This window comes from Microtus ochrogaster, chromosome 2 (assembly GCF_000317375.1).
Source record: "Microtus ochrogaster isolate Prairie Vole_2 chromosome 2, MicOch1.0, whole genome shotgun sequence".
Taxonomy (NCBI): Eukaryota; Metazoa; Chordata; class Mammalia; order Rodentia; family Cricetidae; genus Microtus; species Microtus ochrogaster.
This window is the reverse complement of record NC_022010.1, coordinates 13,011,730-13,016,727: the sequence shown is the minus strand read 5'-3', so window position 1 is coordinate 13,016,727 and position 4,998 is coordinate 13,011,730.

Below are 4,998 nucleotides of genomic sequence, written 5' to 3'. Positions count from 1 at the left end.
CTCACACACACACACACACACACACACACACACACACACACACACACTTGAGGAAGCCCAAGGATTGCAGTAGCCTCCGCCTCAATTTGCTTTTCCTTCTCTCTCTCTCTCTCTCTCTCTCTCTCTCTCTCTCTCTCTCTCTCTCTCTCTGTGGTCTCAGTTACAAAGTCCAACTGCTGTGTGGAAACATTAAATGATGACAGCAGAAAGAAACAATTTATAAGTTTTAAATAATTTGGTTTTGTTTTGTTTTTTCGAGACAGAGTTTCTCTGTGTAATAGTCCTAGCTGTCCTGGAACTAGCTTTTGTAGACCAGGCTTGCCACGGGAACTCACAGAGATGCACCTGCCTCTGCCTCCCAAGTGCTGGGATTAAAGGTGTGCACCACCACCGCCCAACTCAATTTTAAATAACTTTTAATACAGAATATTATTAGAATAATCCTACTTATTGTTAAAACAATCTTACTCTTGAGCTGCGCAGTGGTGACCTGTGCCTTTAATCCCAGCACTCAGGAGGCAGGCAGATCTCTGAGTTCGATGCCAGCCTCGTCTTCAGGACAGCCAGGGCTACACAGAGAAACACTGTCTTAAAATTTATTATATTTATTACAGTAGCTGGGTTTTTTGTTGGCCCTGAGGCTGCTACACCAGAGGCTGCTGCACTGGAGGGAAACTGTTGCACTGGGGGCTACACTTTCCTGTAGATCCTGCTGAACATCTATCTGGAAGGTAGCTGACCAACACAGCCCAGCTCAGCACCAGAGAGCTCTGTCTCAGGCTCTGCTTGAAGCATATCGTGTATTTTAGCTTATTTAATGTGTCTGTAAATCTTGGGGCAAATGTGTCACTCCAAAATACTCACTCTCCTTTCTCTCTCTCTCTCTCTCTCTCTCTCTCTCTCTCTCTCTCTCTCTCTCTGTTGTGTTTCTCTGTGTAACTCTGGCTGTACCGTACCTTGCTGTATAGACCAGGCTAGCCTTGAACTCACAGAGATCTGCCTGCTTCTGCTTCTCAGAGTGATAAAGATGTGCACCACCACACGCATATGTGTGTGTGTGTTCTTAAAGCAGAGTAAACACAGATCTATTAAAGAAATGCAAAGAAGAACTCCCAAGAGAAGGAGGGGCTCCAAGAGAGGAATGTCCATATAATACATTTTTGTTAGTTAGTTAGTTTGTTCATTTTGAGACAGGGTTTCTCTGTGTAACAGTCCTAGCTGTACTGGAACTAGCTCTGTAGATTAGGCTGGCCTCGAACTCACAGAGATCCTCCTGCCTTTACCTCTCAAGTGTTGGGATTAAAGACGAACACCACCACTGCCTGGCTGGAATACCTTTATTTTATTTATGAACTGAGCCATTTTGTTGAGCCTATTTACTTTAATTAATTAACCAAACAAACAATTTTTTCCCAAGCCAGGGTTTCTCTGTGTAATCTTGGTTGGCCTGGGACTCATTCTTTAGACCAGGCTGGTCTCAGACTCAGTGATCAGCCCACCTCTGCCCCAGGAGTGTTGGAATAAAAGATGTGTGCCACTACCGCCCAGTTTATTAATCAGTTTTGAAACAAGGCCTCACTGTGTAGGGCTGGTTGACCTGGAACTCACTATATAGACCAAGACCAGGCTGGCTGTGAACACATCAACACTCTGTGAATCCAGAGTGCTGGGATTACCGGTGTGTACTGAGGCGCTCAGCTCAGTCTTCAGAACTGTGTCAAAGTAAACCATTCACCTGTTCAGAAAGGTAGATAAACTCTCCCAGCACTGAGGGGAGATTATATCAACAGTGATCCAACATGGCATCAGCCGCATAGCCACTCTTACACCTAGCTGGGTGGAGAGAGCACAGAAGGCTTCCTGGAGGAGGAGGCCTCAGGCGCAGACTAAAAGATGGAGCTCAAACCACCTGTGAAGTTTTCAAAGGCTCTGCTGTGTCTTCATCTGTCAGCTTAGATGGCCCAGGGCAGGCAGGCAATAGAGGGAAAGGATCAGAGGGAGTGAGAGAGTTACCGTGGTAACCAACAGACCAGAAGTCATTCATCAAGCAGCGGGAGCTGGGTCTGGTGGCACACACCTGAAGGCCAGCTTACTGGATGCGGAGGCAGGAGGACCACGAAGTGAGTGTGTGCGGTGGGGATGGGGCAGAGGGGCACAGCTAAGTTCTGATGAGTGGTAGTGCAAGCTCGGAGGGCAAAGACATCTGTCATCACAGAATTGACTCCTGAAAGTGTCCTCTGACCCTGAGTGTGCTAGGGTGTGGATGGCCACAAGAGTGCCTACACACAAAAATTAACAATTTGAAATCTGAGCCAGGTAGTGGTGGCATAGGCTTTTAATCCCAGCAGGCAGCAGAGGCAGGCTGATCTCTGTGAGTTTGGGGCCAGCCCGTCTACAGACTGAGTTCCAGGACAAATTCCAGAGCTACAGAGGAAGCCTGTCTGGGAAAAAAAAAAATGCAGCCAGGCGGTGGTGGCACACGCCTTTAATCCCAGCACTCGGGAGGCAGAGGCAGGTGGATCTCTGTAAGTTCGAGACCAGCCTGTCTACAAGAGCTAGTTCCAGGACAGGCTCCAAAACCACAGAGAAACCCTGTCTCGAAAAACCAAAAAAAAAAAAAAAGAAATCTGATGAGGTTCTGCACTTAGAAGACAAGAGACAAGCAGATCTCTGTGAGTTTCAGGCCAGCAGGACTATGTAGTAGGACCCCAGCTTGCCAGGTGGTGGTGCACGTCTTTAATTCCAGCACTCAGGAGGAATTAAAGTTTGTGAGTTCGAGGCCAGCCTGGTCTACAGAGCAAGTTCCAGGACAGCCAGAGCAACACAGAGAAACCCTGTGTCAAAAAACAAAACAAGGGCTGGAGAGATGGCTCAGAGGTTAAGAGCACTCACTGGCTGCTCTTCCAGAGGTCCTGAGTTCAATTCCCAGCAACCACATGGTGGCTCAGTCATCTGTAATGAGATCTGGTGCCCTCTTCTGGCCAGCAAGCATATAGACAGACAGAACACTGTATACATAATAAATAAAATAAATAAATCTAAAAAACAAACAAACAACAATAACAAACAAACAAATAGAGAAAAAATTGACCAAGGCGCCAAGTTCCCATTGCTGCTGTAGGACCAGTGTGGCTTTAGGAGAAACACTGCATTTTTTTTAAATAAATAAATAAATATTTATTTATTTATTTATTATGTATACAATATTCTGTCTGTGTGTATATCTGTAGGTTAGAAGAGGGCACCAGACCTCATTACAGATGGTTGTGAGCCACCATGTGGTTGCTGGGAATTGAACTCAGGACCTTTGGAAGAGCAGGCAATGCTCTTAAACCCACTGAGCCATTTCTCCAGCCCCGAAACACTGCATTTTTATCTGGATGACTTTCATCTGTAAAATGGGAAATCGCCTTCATCACGGAGACTTTTGTCCCTTGGGTTTTTGTTGAAAGCATATGGCGTCCTAGAAAGGCTCGTTCTCAATTTTAGATTGATTTTTTTACACAGTCATCTCTGTTAAGGCAACCCATTTCCGTTCATTTCTTAAAATTCCTTTTATTTATCTGTGTGAGGTGGGTAGGGGGTGGGTGCTTAAAGAGACTGGAAAAGGGCATCAGATCTCCTGAAACTGGAGTCAAAATAGGTTGTGAGCTGTCATGTGGGTGCTGGGAATTGAGCCTGGGTCCTCTATCAAGACCAGGCAGTTCTTCGAACCACTGACCCATCTTTCCAGCCCTGTTTTGCTTGCTGTTTGAGCTCAGGCTGGCTCTGACCTTCTGGTGATCCCCCTGCCTCCTCTTCCTGGGTGCAGAGATGAAAGGTGTGGGCCACATCGCAGGGCTCCAGACATGGACTCCAGAGATCTGGTCTGCCGCTAAGTCTCATGTTCCTCTGCCTCTCTCTCCGCCTCTCTAGGCACCACGCAGCTTCCCTGAGGTCCAGTGTGAGCTTGTGAATCTGCTCGCGCATATTATAAAATTCCATCCCTTCTGAGGCCTCCAAGCGGCTGGAATTGCCTGTCTGTGCTGTGATGAGACAGATGTTGCAAACTAAGATCACAACATCCCAGCCTCCATAGAAGAACCAGAAGATGCTGTTTGGCCAAGACTTACAGTGATGGCCCACCTAGCCCAGAAGGAAGTTCTGGTCTCGAGCAGACTAGAACTGAGTGAATGTTGAGAGGGGTGTGGCTTGCAAATGTGGGCTGATGATGGAGGTGAGGTAATGGAAGTAACAGAAAAAGGCTTACATCCCAGTACTTAGGAGGCTAAGGGTCAGGAGTTCAAAGCCAGCCTGGACTACACAGCGAAACCATACCCCTTCCCAAAAAATGAAAAAAATAAGGAAGTCGATAAATAAGTAGAAAGAAAGCAAAGGAAGCAGGCTAACGCACTGGAGAATCCATTCCAAATGGATCTGAACCTCATATAAAATATGCTCAGTGGCTGGGGCAGGTACCGTGAAATCCCAGCTCTTGGGGAGCCCACAACTTTCTTCTGCCTCCACTGGCTCCAGCCTGCATGTGGTACACACGCGTGAACACACACTAAAGTAAACAAAAATAAATTGTATGCTGACAAACAGCTGTCACCTTGCTGGGAGATGCTGACAAAAGGACCAGAGGTCGAGTATCTCCTAGATCATGTGCTGAGTTCACGGCCAACCTTGGCAATAGAGGAGCCTGTCTAAAAAGAAGTGGGGGCGGGGCACTGGAGAAATGGCTCAAGAGGTGAGGGTACTAATATTCTTGTGAGGGACCCAGGGTCAATTTCCAGCACCCACACGGTGGCTCACAACCGTCTGTACGTCAGTTCCAGGGGCTCCAGTGGCATCTTCTGACCTCCCTGGCATGCCTGAAGTACACAGACATATATACAAGCAAAACACTTAGAGATAGCCAGGCGGTGGTGACGCATGCCTTTAATCCCAGCACTCGGGAGGCAGAGGCAGGCGGATCTCTGTGAGTTCGAGACCAGCCTGGTCTACAGAGCTAGTTCC